Raw genomic sequence first — 24,043 nt, 5'->3', positions numbered from 1 at the left:
GAGAAGCCAGACTTAAGGAGCTGCAACCTGGTGGCCCCACCTTGGCCATCCTTGCCTGAGGCAGGCAGAGCACAGATTTCAAGGCTGATGCTGTGCCAGGGGAGCAGGGCAAAAACAGGAGAGGAGTATATCCTGCAGGTGTAAGGGACACAGATTCTCTAGGACAGAGGCAAGCTGGCAGATTATTATAGTAACAACTCCATCCCCCTATGTCCACACCCCAAAGCCACTATGCCCTTTGCTCCCACCAAGAGGTGGCCTGAATCAGGGCTTGCCTTGGGATTTCCTGTGATGTTGTGCTATTTCCAAGGTTACACCTTAAGACTCCCAGCAGCATCTGCCTCTGACCTCTTGGAATGTGTCCATCAGCACAAAACTAGGCCTGGGCTAGCCTACTGGAGAGGTCACATGGAGAGGAGCCAGACACGAGCCACATCTCTGAGGTCAACTGCAGACAGCCAACAATTCTCCAACTGACCACAGGTGCATAAAGAAGCCCAGGCAAGGCCTGCGGGAAAAGCTCCCAGGCAACCCCCAGAAATCCTGAGAAATACTCAATCATCACTCTTTCAGGCCACAAAGTTCTGGGGACATGTTATGCAAGAATAGGAGACAAAAAAAAAAAAAAAAAAAAAAGAATAGGAGACAAATTCAACACACACATCACTGCAGGAGAAACGTGTCCAACTTGTGGGAGAGGGGACAGGTGCAGATGGACATTCTACACTCTGGAGGAGCATTTCATTTTACTAAACTGCCCGATTTTCCTTTGGCCTGACCAAAGACACAGCTGTTCACACTACTGCTTTGCCCATCTTCCCCAAAGCTCCTTCCTGAAGTCTGTACCCATCAGGTTGGCGGCAGCTGCTCTGTATCACATCTGCTTGAGTGTGGTACGTCACTATTTGCCACTATGTTAGCAGCTGCAAACCCGGCTACACATGGTCCCTGGTGCCAAGGGAGACATCTGCTGATGCGCTGACAGTGGGGGACTAAACAAGCAGAGTCCCTGGCCCTTTGGCAATTCATTGTCACACCGTATAGCCCCACAGCCATAAGAAAATCAGTGCCAATCATGACCTGAAGTTCAGAAAGGAACTTCAGCATTCTGCTGCCAGAATCTATTCCATGAGCAGAGTAGATCTCCTGGTACAACAGGTGCCATTCTGCAACCATCCTGAGGAATTTCAGTTTATGCTGGGGCGCCTGGGTGGCACAGTTGGTAAAGTGTCTGATCTTGATTTCAGCTCAGGTCTCAATCTCAGGGTTGTGGGATCAAGCCCCATGTTGGGCTCTGCGCTGGGTGTGGAACCTGCTTAAAAAGTCTCTCTCCCTCTCCCCTCCCCCACCTCAAAAAACAAAGAAAAAAGAAAAGGAAAGGTTTATGTTGAACTAAAGCACTGGTCATCATCCCGGATGAGAAGGGCCTGCGGCGTCTCACTCCACCTATCCCTCCTGCCTCATGGGCAGCAGGGCCCCACTGCTGGAGCCCCGGCCAGATCCCAGGCAGGAGTCAGGACACACAGTGGCTCAGCCTCCTCTGAGGCAGGGGAAGGTCAGCACCCTCCCACCATCATCTGCCTTCCCTGGATCAACAAGGCCGAGGGGGCCGGTAGCCCAGGATGGGGTGCTGCCTACACATAAACATCCAGCCCTTCGGGTGCTAGACTCCTCACTTGGAAATGCTGATCCAGTGCACCCAGTGCAAATGTCCATCCACACAGCTGACCCAGAGAGATCCTCGTTCTGAGGCAAAGGAGGAAGAGGTGGCTTCTCATGATGGAAGAGCCAGGAATTTCACTTATGTGTTTACTAAACGATATGACCCCATAAGCTACTTGACATCTAGAAATCTCTCCTCCGACAGAAGGGTCAAGGGGATAGAGAACAACAGAAATAATGGTGTCTCCAGAGAAAAGCACTAAGGAGCAGGCCCGAATGCCTGTGTATGGTGCCATGTAACACCTGCATAGCCCACTGTCCGCCCCGAAGGCCCTCCAACGCTGTGGTGCTTCTCTGGTCACATCGCCACTGTTCTATGTCCAGAAACAGTCCAGGAAATGACACCTGGATCCATTTCTGGTTGCTTTATTCTCATGTTCATCACCCTTTCCTCCTACCACCACCAGGCTGTCTGGCTCATTAAACCTTGGCTACATTCTGGACCTTCCTATGCACTCACACCTTGTCTTCTTTATTTTTAATTACAAGATCCAGGGAAACCAGCGCATCTGTTATACTTAATCATATTAAGGCAGGGATCCCTAAGAACTGACCAATCTAAGTGGAAGATGCATTCCCTCAGATGCAAGGGTGGGGCACACGTCTGGACTCTGAAAAAGCTCCCAAACTCCGACCCCACAAGCCTGGAAAACCTTCGGGGCTCAAGGACTGTACGAAGAGCTGTAAAGCCAAGAAAAGTTGCCCAGGTGAATCCAGAACTAACAGCTGCAAAGAAGTTTCTCACTGATTAAGATATGGAAGTTTTAGGTGACCAGCTACCCTAAAACCTGGGATGTCCTAGAAGCCCCGGCCACAGGAAATGAACAGACATGCACACAGCAAGAGTAGTGTCACGATGCAACATGGCACAGCAAGGGCAGGCTGGCCTGCACCTTCAGGATCCCTTTGGAAGGAAAATCCAGGTGTGCAGCATTCTGCTCCCTACTCCAATACTCAGCCATGTCCTTCTGGAGCTCCAGCTTCTGCAACAATTCATCGTATTTCATAATCCCTTGAGAGAATTCATTAAAATAGTTCTATGATAAGTATTTTATATTTTTAAACCTGAATAGCTATTACTGTTTTCTTTGGATCGTTTCTGGCAATGAAAAATGCACTTGGCATTACTAATCAACTTTCAAAGCTCCTTGGCTTCAGATGTACCACTTGCATAGCCACGCCGTACTACACCGCTCTGGGTTAAAGCCAAGCTTTGCGCTTTGTTTCTCTCTGAGAAGAAGAAGGAGCCAAGTTTGATATGTTCTAACACTTGCTACTGATCACATGACTGTCCCTGCAGCAACGGAGAAAATGATGGATGAGGAGGAGTCAGTGGCAAGTGTGCCCCATCCCCACCTCTGAATCGGGCTAGCATCTACCAATGCATCACAGATCTGTCCTCCTGGAGCTGAGCTTGGCCTCAGAATCCCTCCCTACCATCACCCCCCTCCCCGCAGCCACCACCAATACAGTGGACAGGTACACAGCTGGAACCTATGTGCCAGCCAGGCACAGTCCCACCACCAACACACCTCTGCCCCAGATGCTCACCATTCCTTATCCTTCCACATCTGCCTGACTCTCCCACCCTATGCTCCGATGCTACTAAGGTTACTGTCTCCCGTTTCCAAAGCTGCAAATTCCAGCACCCTAATTCCTCTCCTATCCCAACCTGCAAACTGTGCCCATCATTCTTCTGAAATGTCTGTTTGGTCCCCCGCCTGACTCCACAGCAGCTGCGCCTCCAACTGACCCACTGCCGACCTACCTAAACCCTGGGGGCAGATGGCAGCTTCCTCAAAGCTCATGGTTTTCCTTCATTGCTCAGAACAGCTGGCGACAATGCATCAACTGGAGACTGAAGTCCCACTCACTGTGAATCTAAACCCCAGGGCTCCTTCCTAATCCCACTTCTGACACCTCTGCCACTGACCCTCCCATCACCCACCTTTCTCAACACTGTCTACACCAAGGGTTGCACAGAGTATGATTCCATTTATAGAACATTCTTAAAGTGACAGAATTAAAGTGATGGAGAACAGCTGCGGGGTTGCTGGGGGAAGGGATGCCAGGTAAGAGGTGACAGGCAGATTCTCTGTGGCGATGGGACAGTCCTGCATCCCGACTATGATAAAATTTCACAGAACTCCCCACCAAATAAAAGTACATGCAAAAACTGATGAATTAGGCCTGCATGTGAGTTAACAGCATTGTGCCAACATCCATTTCCTGGCTTATACAGTGTGAGATACTGTCACTGGGGAGAGCTAGGGGAAGGGTACATGGGAGCGACACAGTGTTGTTTGTTGCAAGTTCTGGCAAGTCTTAAACTATTTAAGAATAAACTTAGTAAAAATTCCTACAATTGGGACTCCTGGGTGGCTCAGTGGTTGAGCATCTGCCTTTGGTTCAGGTCGTGATCCTGGGTTGCTGGGATCAAGTCCTGCATTGAGCTCCCTGCATGGAGCCTGCTTCTCCCTCTGCCTGGGTCTCTGCCCCTCTGTGTGTGTCTCATGAATAAATAAATAAAATATTTTTTTAAAAAAATTCTTAAAATATTGAGGGGGGAAAAAAGGTGCCCAACCTCAACTTTGTGTCCTTCTAGACACCTTCTTTCTTCTGGAACCTGAAGAGGCCACCATTATTCCAAGGCTCTAGGTGGGAAATCCCCATTTACTGCTTCATGCTACACAAACCTGACCACTCCCTTGAGCAAAGGCAGCGGCTCCAGTCTCCTAGTTCCCAGAGCACATTTTTTTTACGCAGTGGGTGGAAAAGTATATTAACATTTTACAGGTTGTTTCCTTCCCCCCCCCTCAAGATTCTGATCAACCACTAAAGAATGTATCTTATCATCTCACCAACCTAACCCAGCAAAGGAGTAATAAGCAGCAAGACAAGATCCAAACTTCCTTAGAAAGCAGTCACAGACATATTCAAACAATCGAGAACAAAAACCCATCCCAAATCCAGAGCATGACAGAGAGGAGGCCAGGAAAATGTAGGCATGGCCTAAAAAGAGACCCAGGGTGCACCCAGCTGCTGCTCTGCTCTCATTTTGCACAGTCTCTCATTTGGGGCAGTGGCTATGTAAGATCTGGAGAGAGAAGACCCAAAATAAACTACTGAGCAGTTATTCAATATTGTCCTTCTCATTGCTTAGGTTACCTGCCAAACTATGGTTTCTAGGGGACCCTGAGCACTTGGGTCCAAACACATGTGTTCAGCTCTCTGCTCTACCAAATCACCAAGAAGTTACTGAACCACTCAAGTCTGTTTCCACATCTGTAAAATGGGCTAATAGTACACTTTCTAGGATGCTGAAAAGATAAAAGAGCATAAGGAAAACTGCTTTTGTTGTAGTTATTTTTGGTGTTAATACTTAGCTGCCCTTTCTGACAATGCTTGGTCATGATTGCGCAGTTTCTTAAAAGCCTTTTTCACTTGAACTGGAGACAGAAATAAAGCCCAAAATCACCTAATGCAAAAACCAGTGCACAGTCCACTGCACTCTCCTAAAATTAACTAAAATAAGGAGGCCTTTCTTCCTTTAGGAAAGGGATAAGGGAAATTCTAGGAGGCCTAAGAGAGCATCGTCAGAAAGAGAGAAGGAAACATCTGCTAAGGGCTGTGGACGCCAGCCCTCTGGAGGCCACGTGTGGTAGAGGCCACGAGTGGTGGAGGTCAATGAACCACCAATGAGGGAGCCAGAGGGCCAGGCCACCTGAGTGGTGTTCCAGCATGAAGCTTCCAGAGAGAGCACTGAGCCACAGACAGAACATCCCCACCTCAAATTAAAAGGCTCTGAGGAGCCCCAGTGGCTCAGCAGTTTAGCACCGCCTTTGGCCCAGAGACAGATCCCAGAGTTGGGAGGATCAAGTCCCACGTTGGCTCCCTGTATGGAGCCTGCTTCTCCCTCTGCCTGCGTCTCTGCCTCTCTCTCACACTCTCTCTCTCTCTGTGTCTCTCATAAATAAATAAATAAAATCTTAAAAAAAAAAAAAAAACTGGAGAGAACATAAGATATGCTCTTTTGGGGATCCCTGGGTGGCTCAGCAGTTTGGCGCCTGCCTTTGGCTCAGGGCGTGATCCTGGAGTCCCAGGATCGAGTCCCACGTCGGGCTCCTTGCATGGAGCCTGCTTCTCCCTCTGCCTGTGTCTCTGCCTCTCTCTCTCTCTGTCTCTCATGAATAAATAAAATCCTTAATAAAAAAATAAATAAATGAATGAATGAATGAATGAATGAATGGCTCTGAGGCCTAAGAAACAATGCTAGGAACTATCAACAATGAAAACTTTCTGAAGACCTTCAGTTTCCTGTAACAGTGGCTATTCTACTCCATAAACCAGACATGGAAAGCAGGCTTGGCTCCACAGGCAGTCTCAGAAGAGATTCAAAGTTAGAGGAGCACAAGCAACTTTAAATGGAAGAGGAGGAGAGGCCTGGGTGGCTCAGGCTGAGAATCTACCTTCAACTCAGGGCATGATTCTGTGGTCCCAGGATCGCGTCCCACATTGGGCTCCCCTGGGAGAGCCTGCTTCTCCCTCTACCTGTGTCTCTGCCTCTCTCTCTCTCTCTCTCTCTCTCTCTCATGAATAAATAAAATCTTAAAAATAAATAAATAAATGGAAAAGAAGAATGAGATAGCAAAGAAGGAAAGATGCAAAGGTATTGTGGGAAGGGGGGGCACATGACACAACACGCCCAAGCAACTTGCCAAGGGGCTCGTGTGGTTCCCACATTTAGGTGTCCCTAAAACACCTAGGTGGCTCAGTCAGTTGAGCATCCAACTCAGTTTCAGGTCAGGTCATGGTCTTAGGGTTGTGGGATCAAGACCCATGTTGGGCTCTGAGCTCAGGAGGAGTCCACTTGGGATTCTCTCCTCACCCCCCAACTCCCCCATCCCCGCTCGCATGCTTTCTTTCTCTAAAATAAATAAATAAATCTTAACACCCATAGTTTTAGACAGTTTGTGAAAGACACATCCCACTAAAAATTCCTAAGCAGAAAACTTGAACTGATGATTTTATCTTTTGCAAAACAAGCTGAAGGTTGGAACAGAGAAGAAAGCTACATTCTGACACCCGTAGAGGAGCCAGAGTCCCAGAACTCGTGGCCTTCCCCATTTCACAAGTTAGTGAAAAGCTGCAGTTGGAGGCTGTGAAACTCTCTGGTCTTGGATGTGTCTTGGGCAGAATGAAGCCCTAAGAAAAATGACAGAGTGCCCACTCTGAAGGAGGGATCCCTTCCCATTTGCAGCAGTTGTGTGATCAGTCCAATGACACAGGTATGCGACACGCCCTAAACTGGAACACATGGCCACTTGCTTCCAAAGTTCAAGCAGGTCACAGCTAGTTAAGCTTCCGACTCTTGATCTCCGCTCAGGTGCTGATCTCATCAGGGTCATGCTGTTCAAGCCCCATGTTGGGCTCCACATTGGGCATGGAGCCTACTTAAAAAAAAAAAAAAATTTTTTTTTGAGCAGGTCCATCCTCGCCTCCCAAGCTCCAACAGCAAAATACGAAAACAAAAAATGAAGAATCAAAAAACCCGAATTGTCCTCCTGCAGCAACACTACTGCATGACTTTGAGCAAGTCCTTAACTTCTCAGTAAGACAGAACAATGATGCTTTAAGTATTTATTTACCTCACAGGGGTGTCAGAGGATCAAATTAGCCTAAGTGAGAGAGAAAAAGTAAGGCGCACCAGTGGTTGACTTGTTACCTTTGCTAGAGCTGGCATGGACTTCAGCAAGCACATCTAAGCACAAGTGAGGTCATCTTTAAAATAGCACTCAGTTTGGGAGACATTTTTAGAAATCACTGAAACACTGGCCAAAACACTTACTGAAAACATACCATTTATAACACGATGCAACATGGTCCCAAAGAGAGATTTAAAGACTACTGTCATTCTCAAGTATGGCTTAACTTTATGCTCCTATTTTTTTAAGACGTATTTATTTATTTTAAAGAGATGGGGAGCAGCAGAGAGAGGGGGAGAGAAAGAATCTTACAGACTCTGCACTGAATGTGGAGCTCCATCCCAGGCCCCTGAGATCATGACCTGAGCTGAAATCAAGTCAGCTGCTTAGCCCTCTGAGCCACCGAGGTGCCTCATATTCTTATTTCTTAGTACAAATTATTATTCTCATAAATAAGACATCTTATAGGTAATTACCAGCAAATAAAATGGCCTGAACACCTGTCTCATCAAATTAATCTGTTACATTTCAAGAGGCATTCTACAAAGTAAGATGGGGGAATTTGTCTAATCAAGACTATTACCCTATAAGGTTTTCTCCCATTCTAACAAGTTTAAAGCTCACTCTTTATTGGGATCACTCCCATGTCTCCCCATGCGGGAAAAAAAAAAAAAAAAAAAGCTGCCCCTTAAATGGAATATATACATACAAAGCCACAATAATGTCTATAAACTGCATTAGGGACAGGCAAGGCTAGGCAGGGAGAGACAGGTAGGGGGCCATGGAATCAGGCTCACAAAACAAAATCCCAAAAATGCTGAGATGTAAGGAAATCAGAGATAAGGAAACAAACAAGACCACCCTGCCCTGGGTATGGGTGGAAAAGATTTTTTTTTTATGACAGCCATCTGTGACCAACAAAAAATAACCAGACCCCAAAGAAGTAAGCCATTAAAGATGTTATCACTAGTCCTTACTCAAACCAAGTAATGCCACAAGACTGATAAGGCCACAAGCTCCCTGGTCAGTTCTAAATAAAAGACTGTCCATGGAGGAGGCCCACGTTGGCGACTCTGTCAGGATCCGTCTCACTCCTGAGAGCTTTCTCTGTATCCTTGCTTAATAAACTTCTATCGCTTTACTCACTCTCCTCTGTCTGTGAGATTCATTCTTCAGCTTCAAGAGATAAGAACCTAGCTCTCCCACTTCAAAACCATTCCCGCAGAACACTCCAGAAAAGCCGAACATTTTTTCTTGAGTATTTTCCCAGGAATCCTACAACCAGAAACCTTTGCCATGTTGAAACCCCCTCAATTCTGGGAGTGGACGCAGCAAAGAAAGCTTGCGGTGCACCCCGGCCTCCTCCCTTGCCTGGAAAGCCCCTCTCATACTTCTGGGAAGGATGTCCTGCTTTCAGGGAACTGAATCATCACAATTTAGCACATCTCCCCCAGTCAGATCGCTGGGGTTTCCCCTGTAGCCAACCCTAGACACATTATGACCCAAACAGAACAGGGGAACCCTGAGCTCCTCATTTTGACTCAGCGACAAAGTCCAAGGTCAGGACTTTGGTTTCACACCAAACGCCGATTCAGGACACCAGGGCTCCTCTTCGGGAGGGACAAATTTGCAGAACAGTTTCCTACTTGGCCAGCCTGCACCCCTCAAAGCGCAAACAGAGTGATGAGTTGTGGCCAGAAGGAGCAGACACACAGTGAAGTGTGCCATCTCCAAGACGGCCTCAGCCTCCTTCAGAAGTGAGCAAAAGCCACACACCAACCAGCACACGGGTCCGGGAGAAGCTATGGGGAAGGGTGCGATGATGACCAGCAGCTCCACCTGCTGTGCCACCCCCGGGAGTCACAGGCAGCGGCCTACAGGGCAGCCTTCCCTGCTGTATGTGGGGAGTGACTCCCCACAGGGGCTGCCCACCAGAATCATTTTGGACCATGAAATCCCAATTATTATTTCAAGCTTCCCAGGAGGATCCACCGTGCAGCCGAGGTTGAGAACCAGTGGTCTGGTCCATGAGATGGCTCCAAGCACAGCAGGACGTTACAGATTCAGCAGGAACACCTGGAGGACCTTTTCTCCTGCTCACCTGCTTTTCTCCACCTGGGAAGGAATCCCATCAGTGACAAGGGATGTCCTCAGGGCTGTGGCATCTCCCCAAGGCTCAGCTTTTCAGTCTTCACCCCATTCCCCCCTAGCCTCCACTGACTTTGGCCTCCTAGTAACTAGCTCATCTCAGCCTCTAGCCCCAAAGGGTGTTTTGTGTATGGACTGGCTAATTTAAGGTCTCCAAAATAAAAACCTTTCTTTACCACACAAAGACTTTTAAATAGCAAATGGTTTCAATCAGCTCAAAGAATGGACAGATTTTTCCAGTCCTTAAAAGAAAGTCTCATTCCTAGCTAACTGATAGACCATTTTGTAACTGGAGGCCTAGGTCGTGGGTTTGTGCAGAAACCTACTCCTTCCACATTACAATAAATCCACTCACCACCAGCCCAGGAGAAGACACTCAGAGCCCAGGTCCAGGAACAGAGCACTTCCTCCTCCCAGTGGTAGCCCTGGCTTTCCCCACCTGAGCCCTCCGAAGCCATTCCAAAGCCACTACCTCACAATCTGGCATGGTAAACGCATTTCCCCCATACTGCACGCTTCATTTCAACCCTGCAACAGCCCAACCCTACAACCGAGAAGAAACAGAGTAAACATTCTACGGCATTTGGCACAAAGAAAATTGAGAAAAAGAGATGTTAAACCCCATGAATATTGACATGTAAATCTACATACCATCAGGAGATTTCAGGAATCCTCGTACTAGTGTCTACTCATCTTTAACTAAATGTTTATTTAAGGTAGACACTGCCTGAGTACATTTTAAAAACACAAATACAAGTTAAAAAAAAAAAACCATAAGAAAAAATGACTGCTCCACCTGGTTGAATCTACTGTTTTGGCCTCAGTATCTGATAAATCCCCAGACACACACACGTGTCCACTACCTTAGGAACCACGGTCTGAAGCTCTGTGAGCTCAGAGCTCAAGAGAGGGAGGGAGAGCAGGTTCAGACCCCTGTGCCAGGGAGGCAGAGGGTCCAGGCTGGAAGAACCCTCACTGGTTTTAAGCTCTTTCTCAGTGCAGACTGAGCAAAATGTTTGAAGGCTCTGACTGCTTGCCTAGTGTCCAAGGCTCACCCACAAGCCCCATGGAGCACAGGGGAATGACAGCAGCAGGAGGCGAGGACACTGGGGCCTGCGGCTCCAGCTTACCCACGGTCACAAATCTTAGTGCGGGTCCCCCAGCCAACTGAGCTTCTGTGCCCCACAGAGCAAACCTCTGACCGCCCCCTCCCCTAGGGGTTGCTGGGTCCACTTTTCTTCCATGAAAGGCTCCCTGCTGACAGATGAAGGCCTGGGGTTTCTCTGGGATGATGAGCAGGCCCAGACACCGAGGCAGACTGAAATCCGGCCAGTGCTATTGGGCAAGCACTTGATGAAAAACACACAAAGCATTCCAAATAAATTGTACAGCTCATTGAGAAATGAATGTGGGCACCTCCTTCATTAAAACCAACACAAACAGGCCGTGGCAAAGATTCTGACTGTACCCTACTATAATAAGCACTGACAAATACCAGCCACTCCCACTTCCAAACCTCCTCCACACGAAGGCTCTGTGCTAAGCGGTCTTCCTAACCAGGCCTTTCCAGACCTCACCACCACCCCAGGAGAGAGAGAATACGATCCTCACGACACAGCTGAGGGCACTTGGGCGCTAAAGGTGAGTCACATGCACGCGGTCCCCCGCAGCTAGTCAGGGGTTTAAACCCCACTATGTGTGCATCCAGGGTCATCCTCCGTGTGAGAAAGTGCTTGCAAGCTGCAAGCTTGGCAGGATGCCTGGCTGAGAGGAACCTGGCAAGGTGTGCCCTTGGGTTATCACAGTGGAATGCTACAATCAGCAGAAGGAGTGCAATCTGATGCCACCCCCAATTCCCCACAGGTGAACTCACCTTTCCTGTATTTTGTATAAGCTTGCAGTCACGAGCATCAGGGAACTCAGACTAGTCTAAAAATTAGACCCAATAGTTTTGGTATAATTATAATTCAATCAATAATCACATTTCCTTTACCTGAAAATTCTCAGCTTTTAGAGGCATTAAGGAGAAAACAGATGAAATAAAAATGCCAAGGCAATGAGCAAGGTTGATTTGGCCTAAGTGGGAATACATGCATCTTGCCCACCAGGGAGACCAAAGATATCACAAGGTCTTTTTCTATCCCTAGGAGGGGTGGCAAGGACAAGAGCGCATGCACGCAGTGTTGGCATCTCACATTTCTCAGAAGTCCAGCTGCTCCGACTATCAAGTCAGCTGTCCTGTATGATGCTTGGGTGGGTTAAAGCCTCCACGGTGGTGTGCTAGAGCAGGGGCAGCACACCTTTTCTGGGAGCAGTCAACACCCCAGCTTTGTGGGCCAAATAGTCTCTGCTGCGAATTCTTCTTTTCCCTCTTTCTTTAAACAACTCTTTACAAATGGAAAAACCATCTTAGCTCATGAGCTGACAAAAATGGGCCACCCCCACACTAGACCACCGAGGGTTAATACATTAGCCCTGGTCTACTGCCCACCATACTGGTTAGGCTGCCCACTGCCTGGTCCCAGTGAAAGGAACCCAGTACCAGCTCCCAGCACAGGACAGGAGCTGTCCATGATTTCAGAAATCAGTGTCGTGCATCCCTCAACAGAACCTAGAAGCATACTCCTTCCCCCTCACCCTCACTGCCATGCCCCAACACCGGTCCTCCAACTTTCCCAAAGAGAAAGGACCAGTCTCCTCATCAGCTCACCCAACCCTCAGAAGAAAATACTTCTACAGGTGAGAAAACAGAGCGCAAAAAGTCTATGTTATTCACCCGGGGACACAGAGCCAGAAGGGGTGGTGTTCAGCTCTAAAGCCAAAGTTCTATTACTCTACACTGTGACCCCTAAAACTCCATCTCAAATGGACAGGCTACCTGTTAAGGAAATTTTTTTTTAAGATTTTATTTATTTATTCATGAGACACAGGAAAAGAGGCAGAGACACAGGCAGAGGGAGGAGTAGGCTCCCTGCAGGGAGCCCGATGCTGGACTCGGGACTCTGGACTCCATCCTGGGACCATGGGATCAGGCCCTGAGCCACAGACAAATGCTCAACCACTGAGCTACTCAGGTGCCCCGAGGATATTTATTTTTATAGTTAGTGCTAGTGATGGAAATCTCTTTGGGCCCGGGCCCCCTAGGGCAGGGTTCCAGTCAGCCAGTCCCCTCAGGTCCACCTGTCTAGAAAGGGGAAGAACCACTCATCTTCAAACACTCTCTCTGGTCTGCCTTGAACAAAGCCTTGCTTACATCAGCCTCCCCCACTGCCCTGAAGGAGCGCAGGTTAGACAGCCCAGTACCCGGCATGTAGGAGACCCTCTGTAAATGTCCACTGCATGAATCAAATGGGTAAAGCAATGTAGAGCCTGGAGGCCTGGAGGCTAAAGCCACAGGCCCTACGAGATTAAAGAGCCAGCGGACTTGGCCTCACCAGCTATGAGACAGTGGCTCGCATCTGGCTTGCTGCTCACTGCTGAGACAGTCAGTGGCTTTCAAGAGGGAAGCTCTGCGCTCCCTGGTGGGAATATTAAACAGGAAGCAAGAAGGAGCAATATTATTTCTGGTCCTCGTTTGGGTACAGTGCCACCGCCTCTCACCCTGACAGTGGTTAACAGACCCTGCATGGAGCCCGACTGCCTGGATCAGATCTCAGCTCTGATGATGGACCCTGGACAAGCTACCGAGGTGCTGGGGACCTCAGTTTCCTCTTCTGTCAAAGAGGACAATCAAAGTACCTGCACTGAAGGTGGTGGGAGGCAAAGTGAGTTCACCAGTGCCAAGGGCCTGGGCACCCAGCTGTGTGAGCCCGCATTATCATCCCTCCACTACCTGGTTCAAGGTTCTGCTCAGGTTTCGGCGCCAGCAGACCCCACCCTGCAGATTTCACTGGCGGCCTGCATCCTGCCTGCTGGCATCACAGCGGACACTTGTGTTCTGTCACCCGTCATCAGTGTCACGAATCCACAGGGACTCCACAGATTCTCGTCACTTCCAGAATCTCCTTCCTGAGGACCACACCAGCCACCAGGTTTTAACAAAAGAAAAAAGTGTTGGGCCCTAACACAAAGCATTTGCCCAGGTGACATTTGTCATCCCTTTGTCGCTTTATCTGCATGCACCTCAAGTTGACCTTCAGCTCCAGAGAGATGTTAGCTCATTTTATTCATTTTCCGCCCTCTCTGTGGACCGTCCTCCTCCTCCTCCTCCTCCTATCCTGTGTCTTACACACACACACTCACACGTGACAGCAATATTCCCTGTGCTCCAGGAGTGGCCCAGCCTGCCACCTCAGCTCCCACGCAGCCCCTGCCCACCCTTCCTTCTAGTCCAAAGTGAGGCAGAAAAAACATCCTCGTTACAGAAGAAAACCACAGGACAGGTACCCGAAGGCTGTCTCGGCTTCTGGACTCTACCAGAAGGAAAATCAAGTGAGGAGATGCAGCAGTCCGGGGCTGGGGGATGACTGAAAGGAAGGCTTTCAGAACTAACGCTGACACAGTTATATTCCCACAGGCCCTGACATCCACCAAACAGAACAGAAAGGACAAGTTTCTATTAACTCATCCTCAGGTCCACTCGGCACACTGTTCTCAATTTCCATCCTGTTCACTCTAATCATGATGCACACACCTCTTGGACGGGTGGGTTAAGACGGCTAAGAGCCTGAAATGCCTCCAGAGGGTAAGTAACATAACAATTTCTGTTGTTGTCAGATTGCTTTTCTCCATTCTGCCATATTGACGGAACAGTATGAACATCAAACTGGAAGTAGTGATCAATCTATTAAATCTATTAAAACTGCATTGCCCCTTCCTGCAGTAAATTGCTAGAGGGAGATAAAATGACGCAGCCACTTCAGAAAGGAGTTTGGCAGTTTCTCCAAAACTTAAAACATTAGACCACCATATGCCCCAGCAGCTCCACTCCCAAGAGGACTGGAACCCCAGGAGTTTGCACAAAGACACACATGCGAATGTTCACAGCAGTATTATTCGTAATAGCCAGACACTGGAAACAGCGTGGATGTTGGTCAGCTGGTGATGGACAGACAAAATGAGGCCCATCCATAGAATGGGATACTATTTGGCAATGAAAGGGACCACGCTATGGACTCATGCCACATCACGAACCTCAAAAACATGTTAAGTGAAAGGAAACAGTCACAAGACACCACAGACTGAATTCATTTATATGAAGTGTCCAGAAAAGGCAACGTGATGGAAACCAGGGGGCCGGGGGGCTAGCGGAAACAGAGGCATCCCACTGTGGGTATGTACATGTTCTAAATTCACAGTGAGGTCTGCACCTCTTGGTAAAGTTCTTAAAATTATCACTGAATTACACACCCAAGGGAGTACCTTTTGTAGCATGTAAAATATACCATAAAACCGTTTCAAATACACTGCATACTTGTATTCATCTATCTGTGTCCGCCAAATGCCTGTGAGGTCTACAAGGACAAAGACTTCACTCAGTTCCTCTTACCTCATCACCTCACTGAAAACCTGGCATATAGGGAGAGCTATAATGTCCAGAGAATGAGTGATTTTGGGGGTGAAAACAAACCAAAAATGTGTTCACGTAGCGTTCTGATTCGCCAAAACTTCACCTCCCTGACCACTCTTCCAGCCCATCTGCCCCCAAACACTAAGGCCAGGGCGGACCACAAGGCAAGTGTATCCATGAAGCTTCACACCACCCAAAAGTGACTCCCAACGCCTCTCAATGTGTCCTGACCAACTATTTATGAAGAGCAGTGTTGGTCTCCATTCAGAGTTTCAAAAGAAAAAGTGGTTTTCTTAGGTTTTCATTGTGGCATTATGAAAATTTCTGGGGTTGTGAGTAGAGACGAGCATGATTTTAGTATCAGATTCAAAAAAGGTGAAGGCTCAGTGAAATCACATTCTAATTTAAAATAAATTCTTAACTTCTTTCAGGGAAGATTTATTTTTAACTTAGAAGCAGCCCATTTAATAAGCATACCAGATACTGTCCCAAGAGGATTAAGCACAGCAAGCAAAGCGGTAAGCTTGGACTCACTTGTGTTCTGCGCCATTTTGTCTGCCTACTGAACAGAACTCCAGAAGAGGACGTTTCAACAGATCATAATTATTAAGGAACAGAACTACACTAAGCTTGCTTTGAAATGCAAGGTTTTATTTTCTCAACCAGTATTGTAGCAAAAATAATGCAGGAGTAAAAACATATTGCTTACCATATCCCACACTGTTTACACTTCACATATGTATGTCCTACCATCCCCAGTTTAAGTAATAACCAGTATCTGTCATTAAACAGAGAAATAAAATACACTTCCTCACGGTATAAGTGTGAAGTGGAGTGGTTAAGGGTGTAGGCTTTTGAGACAAACTGGTTCAAATCTTGCCTCCACCACATATTTGCTTAATGATCTTGGGCAATTCACCTAACCTTTGTGTTGTGGTTTCTGTATCTTTTGGAGGAGGTAAAGATTAAATCATTTAATTTCCTCTAATCGTAGGCCATTTACCCCACACCTTGAAGACTGAGGTGTTCACAAAACTGCATTATTTTCTGGACACGGTAATCAACTCTCAGGATGTCATAATTTCTGGCACCACATTCCTCCAACTCCAGTGTAGACTGGTTATGTCAGCTATTTTCAAGTATTATAAGTGGGGACTTAAATGAGCAACCTTTGGGAAGGTGTGTGAATCAAAATAAATACTGCTGAGCAAGGATCATTCCAGCCAACTCCCTCTTGTCTATTAGGTTAGTGCAACGAGTCTGACAAAAACACCACATTTATCCTTTGCACATTCAAAAAACCGTCTCTATCAGTAAGTGGGTTGGTTCCAACTTCCTCTCAGCCCTGTGTTTTACTGATGGTAACTACAACCGAGCCGACCTCACAGATCCTGGGCTCAATTCAACTAGAACACAGTAATCCCTCACACCCCTCATACAGATGACTTGAGACCCCAGAAACAGCATACAAAATAGTTCACCTATTTCCAATTAGGAAACAGACACATCAAATCTCACACCGCCTGAGATTAATAAATACCCAGGTTTCCAGGCTCATGTCCCCAGCACCACTGTGTATCAAATCCTGTCTGAGGAGGGCAAACACCCATGTGTCAGGGAGAGCCAACTCACCTGAAATGCCAGCAAGGTAAAAGGAAGAGGGGAGATGGCCTCCAGGCTCTGCTCCTGGGCTGAGTAAGAAGAAACAGCCAGTCCTGCTACCCTCCCAAAGATTACGGCCTCAGTGAAACCCTTCCCAACTCAAAGGATACTTACAGAGCTGCTGCATTCCCAAAAAAGAGAACTAAACAATTGAAGGGCAAATCAAATGAATAATGCAATAAAGTTGCCCCCCAACCCCCACCCCCCCCCCCCCCCACAACCGCAGGCTGAACTGCAGTGTGAAGTGCCATGGATTTAAAGGAAGCTCACACAATCGTCCCAGTATAGTAACTCAACTTTGATTCAGAGGTCAGATTTTTGAAACCTCAACCCTCCGGAAGCAGGAAGCCTTCTGCTTCCAAGCACATAAAGGCCTCCAAGAACAGAACTAACGGTCACGAATCCTAAGCCCTGGATTCGCAGGCACTGCTCTGCACAGGAGGGGACCTCAGGCTCTCAGAACATTCTGGTCCACTATCAACACACACTCTAAGAAAGGGCCCTGACCCACAGCAGATGAGAAGTAGCAGCTGGGGCAAAGGCGGGCAAGGCCCCGGAGTGGCTCTGGTGGCAGTGGAAGGGAGGAACATGCAGAAAGCCACCACTCCTCCATTCCCAAGGCAGTGCCCAAGGACACCACTGACTTTCGCACCTCCCAAATGTGCCAGGAAATGCCAGCCATCCCCCCTGGGGTGAAGTCTGAAAATACCCTGCTAAAATAATAAAGAGGATGCCCAAAAAAGGATCTGCTTCTGACACAAAAAGATTCCAGCCCCTGCACCAATCATAAGTTTCTCCTTAAAATTATCCTCTTTTCAGTATTCAATTCTCCAAATTGGGGGGGGGGGGGGGACCTCCATAAGGAAGGTCCCCTGCATAAGGAAGGTCCCCTCTGTAAGGAAGCTGTCATGCTCCTGTCACATACTGGGTGACAAGTGGGGTTGGGCTGGGCCAGGAGGAGCCGGCGAACATCACAGCCTTGGCCAATGATGGTGACACACCTTGACCTCCCACCAGCAAGAAAGGGAAAGTCATCAGTACGCACTGTGGAAGGAAGCTTAACCTAACAGACACATCTTTAAAGGATTTCAACAAAACAATGAACCATTTACTACTGGGTATCTGGTAGACTCAGTCACCTGTGCATCTATCTATTCCAGATAAACCACATGCACTACAAAAGCTTCGTTCCCGGGGATCCCTGGGTGGCGCAGTGGTTTAGTGCCTGCCTTTGGCCCAGGGCGCGATCCTGGAGACCCGGGATCGAGTCCCACATCGGGCTCCCGGTGCATGGAGCCTGCTTCTCCCTCTGCCTGTGTCTCTGCCTCTCTCTCTCTCACTGTGTGCCTATCATAAATAAATAAAATTAAATTAAATTAAAAAAAAAAAAAAAAAGCTTCGTTCTCCTTCCGAGTCCTTCTTGGTCCTATGCTCAAGGAGAACAGCACATGAGGCAGACTGGCCAAGAGTGAATACTCGGGCGCTAAGTCGCAGTCGATCATGCAGATGGAAGCCGGGCTTAGTAACTGCAAGAAGATTCCCAGAGACAAAAGGTAAACGAAAGGCACATTTATGCCCTCCCTCCTCCTCCTCCAATCTACACTGAAGGTAATAAAAGAATGAAATGAGAAGAAAAGTCCATCTACAATCAAATTAGGAAACAGCCACAGCCCTAAAGACTGCCTGCCAAATACAGTGACACCTGAGCCAAGCTGCAGGAAAAGCAGAGACCCAATCCTCAACTGGCTAGGCCCTGGGCAAGAAGCAGCTTCTCTGAAAATGAGAGAAGCTATTTTCTAGGAATGGCAGAGGCTGAGGCTGTTAGGCAGGATTCTGGGGTGCTGGGCCCCACCCTGTGCAGGAGGTCCAGCTGACCAGGGTCATCCCCACTAACCTAACCAGGAAGATAAGCCAGCTTTGTACTGCTGACCCAAGGCAGCTGCTGTGGGAATCTGGGGATCAAGTCATCCCAAGGAGGAACAAGTGAAGGCAGGAAGGAGCACGCCCCTGGCCAGGCAGACCTGAGATGGCAGGTGCTCCAGGGCAGCTCTTGCATCCCTGCACCTGACCACAGACCACAGGTCCGGACAGAACTCGCCCTTTGGAGGTGCCTCCTGAGGCGAAGGCACCCATACAGAAATTCTACTAAAGGAAAAGGCAGTGGAACAAAACAATACAACAAGCAAAGGGCAGAAGGAAAATGCCATCTCATCCTTAGAGAGAACTTCCTAAGGAAGAGGAGGAAAAGTTACAAATACTGCTCTTAACTCAAAGAAGCTGAAGGGGTGACATATGGAAGTGCAGAATCACTTAAACCAATCTAACACTGTATGTTAACTAACTGGAATTTAAAATTAAGTTAAATTTTTTAAAAAGAAACTAAATAAAATCAGGACACCCTAATTTTTTATTCTCAAAGAAAAAAAAAACTAGTCACCACAGTTGAAGGTAATAAAAGCCATCACCCAAATAAACATCACGTTAAAAGCAGAAAAACTGCCACAAACAAGGAGAGGGAGAACAAACATCATCTGAAAATGAAGGACTAAAAAAGATACAAGTGATCAGAGAAGCAGCTAGCTCAGGAAGCAGCAAAGACTCCAAATACATACATGAACAGTACCTAAAAACGAAAGGAAGGAAATAAGTCCCACTTCTAGTGTATCCTAAGGAATAACTAGGTAAGTGGAGAGATTCAGGGTCACTGGCATTCTTTTTTTTTTTTTTTTTTTTTTTTTAAGTTGCAAACTGTCTAACCAGGTATCAATCAATGTAGGATCAGTTTCAGGAATTATTCTGCAGCCATACAATGAAATACCAAGCAGCGACTCAAAATAATGATGATTTACTGACATGGAGAAATATTCCAACGTTTAACAGGAAAAAGCACATTACTGAGCAGTAGTACATGTTACAAGGGCTCCATTTTTGTTGTGTGTGGAAGGGGCAAGTGGGTAACACACATTCACAGGAAACAGCTTCAGAAGGGTGTACACCAAAATATTAACAAGTGGTTATTTATGGATTTATCGATGGTTTTCTACATAACCCCAATTGTTACCAATGAGCTTATTTTACAAATTTATACTAAGAAAAAGCAGTGCTATTAAGACTTTAAGACTCTCATTTTTAATGAACACATATAAACACATGCATACGCTGAAAGGTTTTTTTGGTTTTTTTGGTTTTTTTTAAAAGGCTAGACTTCACACTTCAGGAAGATTTTAAGTTTGTGGTCCCAAATTCTTGGCTCAAACCATTCTGGTTGCAAAAGGTCAGTTTTCAGACATCTCTAATCCATTACCCTAAATCAATGTGGACAATAATCAAGAAGCTAAAAACAGCAAATGTGCTTCTATAATAGAGTAAACATCCTGAATTGTATTATACAACACTGTAACTACTGCATTTCTGTTAAACAATTCTCTCCGTAAGAAAAACCAATAAACAAAACCAAAATACTAAAAAAGATAAATAAAAAAAAGATAAAAAAGATAAATCATCTGGGGAAAAAAATTCTGCTATATTTGCGTTTATTTTTTAAGCCCATTTAAATTTTTCTTCTGAAGCTAAAAAAGAAACACCAAAGCTTAAATAAATTGGAAAATCATAGGAATTTCTAAAGATATAGATGTTATTTAATACCCTTAAAAAATCTTTGTCATTCTAGATTTCACTGAAAAATGAGAGAAATAGTTTCAATATACAAATCGTTCAGTTTAAAGGACAGCATGTTTAATTACATATGGATCCTCACTTTCAGACAACAAGGTATGGCAAGAAAACTTCGGTGGCAGGGCCCAGGTGATGAGTATGATGCCCCTTTCAAAACGGACACATGATAAAGGGCGGGTCTGCACTGATCACCTTGTCCCACAACACTGGGGTCGCCCACCAGATATGCCGAAGATCTCAGATGGCCCAAACAGATGGCCTACTGACCTTCTTTCCACTAAACGTTACAAAAGCCAAACCCTGGAGTAATTCATTTTACAAAAAGACTTCTTGATATTTTTGGTTCTATTTTCTTTTAATGATGAAAATTATCAGACCTGTCAAAAAGCTTGAACTATGGATGATATTGTCATAAGGAGACAATTTTACCAAGAATATGGCAAACAGAGGCTTTCTTCTGTTCAGTGGCCAACTCAAGGGCTCGCGGACAGCAAAGGCCTCACCCTGACTACCTGCTGTCCCTCTCCTTGGCCTCCTTTCAACCAACCCAAAGATAAGCAGGCTGGTTGCTCCTTTCCCTAATTATCACCCACAACGGGGCTTCCTATCTCTAATTCTACAAATGAGGATGGCACACCCTCCATCACAGAAAGTCAGGTTCCTATTTCTCACTTCCAAAATGGTGTCAAGAGAGAAAATCAAGCAGCAGGCTCAAAAAAGCCATAAGATGGATTTTCCTCAACTGGAAACGGACATAACACATTAACTCTTCACATTGCCACTTAAACACTTTTAGAGTTATTCCCACCTTGATCTCTGAGGCCCTCTAACATCTCAGCTCCCCTTCTTTCTACACCTTTGAAAAACAATGTTTTATATTAAACAGAGTACTGTGTGTTGTTTTCCCAGTATTTGTACTGAGACACCTCTTCACTGATTCCTGCACAGGTAGGCCACGGCAGTGGGGGAGGCAAGAGGAGGAGGTGTAACCTTTAATTGCAATTCATTGTTTTCTCTACAAGGCCCCTAGATGTATTCAGCTATCAACCCAGAAACCTTGGCCTTATTACCAACTCCTTCTGACCAACTGAGCAAACTGAAAAAAATGCATTAACACATATAAGTAACCTTTTCTATATCTCAATATCACAGCCTCAATCACCTATCCAATCAAATACTCCAATAAATCCATCCCAATTCTGTATGTAATTATTCTCCATACAGAACAATCTGCTGCTAAGCCCTCTGAGTAGATGATGCCATTTACGGAGCTGGATCACCAATTTCTTCCTGGAGAATTCAACTGAAAACCCCAACTCTGCAGTGCAGTAGGCAAATCCACTAGAGAACCTGGCATAGCATGAAAAATATGGCACCCACGGCCAGATGCATGTGGCTTCAAATCCATCTCCATTTCTTACTAGTTACTTGTTTCTATAGGCCTAGGTTTACTCACCTGCAAAAGAGACAAATGCATACATACTATAGTTTTCCTGAGAATAATACATGAAAAAATTTTAAAACTGGTATATAGCTTTTTTTCCATCCCTGACGCCACCGAGGTCGCACACGTGAGGCTTCGCTGCCGCAGAGATGCGCTACGTCGCCTCCTACCTGCTGGCCACCCTCGGGGGCAACACCTCCCCCAGCGCATCAAGGCAGATGATGACCGGCTCAACAAGGTCATCAGCGAGCTCAACGGGAAAAACATCGAGGACGTGATGGCTCAGGGTATTGGCAAGTTGGCCGGTGTGCCTGCTGGTGGGGCTGCGGCCGTGTCTGCCGCCCCAGGGTCTGCAGCTCCTGCTGCTGGTGCTGCCCCAGCCGCAGTGGAGGAAAAGAAAGACGAGAAGAAAGAGGAGTCCGAGGAGTCAGACGACGACATGGGATTCGGCTTATTTGATTAGGGTCCTGCCCACCCCCACCCTCTGGCAAATAAAACCCTTTATGTGGAAAAAAAAAAAAAAAAAAAAAACTGGTATATAACCAATGTTCTCATGTTCCCATCGTAGTTTGACCTGCAGTCTTAGTTGTGTTTTTCTTCTGAGTCACAAATGTTCAAATTACATGCAGTAGTAGTTGAAACACAGATGACTGGCACGTAGTAAATTTCAACTAATGGCTGGATATGGGAAGATAAATCTTGCAAGTGTCAAGGAGCTGACCTGTCCCAAGGGTTTATCCTCAAATCACACACCAGCCATGTACACATGCCACTCCTCCCCCTCACACCACATCTTTCTCTACGAAAAATTAATCATCTATTTAGTCTACTTAGTCAACTATTCGATCTACTATATGACCTTCAAGACACATCTGGATCTCTCAGGGAAGACCTAAGTAATGATGAACAAAGAAGCCCCCATCCTTAGCCCCAGTTGGCACCACAGTGATCATGAAGCAGGGACCTCTGCAACTGGGCTAATGCAATTCCACTGGCAACACCACCCTGAGACAGTATAGACAACACACCCCGTGACATACAAAGGGTTTTCTTCACTTCAACCATCTGAAATATCTTCAGCTAATCACAAACTAAGACTATCAACTTCCTGTATTAGCCTAATGCCACCCACTCTTCCCTGCTAAACCCAACTAACCTCACAGGGTAGGAAGTGACATCTTACAACTCTTGAACAATCCTGACTTTTCTACAGGAATCTCACTCATTCAGCTCACTGATACATTCCATTAGAGCTATAGCTCTAATGCCGCAGGTTCCCCCTCAGCAGCCAACCTCCACCATCCACAAAGGGGTTTTCACCCTAAGTAATGACACATCACTAATGCTGATGGTCACTGCCAACTGAGGGGACTCCTCAGAGAAGGTGAAAGCTTCCTTGTTTCTAATGCCTTCTATTAAATAGGGTCTGGCTCCTTCGCATACTAGTGTCTCTTCAAGTACAGGTAACCATCACTGAAACCCACTGGTGCTTCCTCACATACTGGCCTCCTGGGAAAGCTCATGGACACAGCCAGCCTTCTCCCAGGTGAAAGCAGCCCAAAGCTCTTGGCCCAAAGGTAAAAACACTCATTTGCATGGTATTTTTGCTTAGTTCCAAACGCCCAACTCTAAGTATGCAAAATAAAGTGAAACCATCTAAATAGCCTTCTGTGCTTCACTGTGTATGAAGCCCAACTAAAAACAAACACAAAAACAAAAAACACCCTTCTGAATCAGGAATGAAGACTAAGTGCAACTTTTAAAAATGTATACTGTGAAAAAAAAAAAACAAAAAAAAAAAAACAAAAAAAAAAATGTATACTGTGTAATATACTGGGACCGGCCTATAGAAATCAAGACCTACCTAGGTTTCCAATCTCTTCTTGCTATCTGTTCATCAAGCAAATCAGAAATAAAGTGAGAAGCCACCAAAGCCACTTTAGGCCACTTCTGGATAATCTGGATTATCCAATCCATTAAGGAAGTATCACCTGACTTGAAACCCCCAGACTTCATCTTTCTTTTTTAGTGCTTTTACCCTACTCCAAAGTGAAATCTTTCTTTTATTTTTTATTGGTGTTCAATTTGCCAACATATAGAATAACACCCAGTGCTCATACCATCAAGTGCCCCCCTCAGTGCCCGTCACCCAGTCACCCCCACCCACCTCCCCTTCCA

The 24,043-nt window shown here is 46.4% G+C and overlaps 1 protein-coding gene and 1 pseudogene across 2 annotated transcripts in view; one reads left to right on the top strand and one right to left on the bottom strand.

Annotated features, from left to right (window-relative positions):
- Window positions 1-24,043, bottom strand: part of STK24 (serine/threonine kinase 24) — a 120,205-nt gene that overhangs the window by 74,318 nt on the left and 21,844 nt on the right. The gene's annotated exons all lie outside the window — the stretch shown is intronic.
- On the top strand, window positions 21,963-22,396 carry LOC144287442 (large ribosomal subunit protein P2 pseudogene; annotated as a pseudogene).

Source organism: Canis aureus, chromosome 17 (genome assembly GCF_053574225.1).
Source record: "Canis aureus isolate CA01 chromosome 17, VMU_Caureus_v.1.0, whole genome shotgun sequence".
NCBI lineage: Eukaryota > Metazoa > Chordata > Mammalia > Carnivora > Canidae > Canis > Canis aureus.
This window is presented reverse-complemented; position numbering and strand designations above follow the sequence as displayed.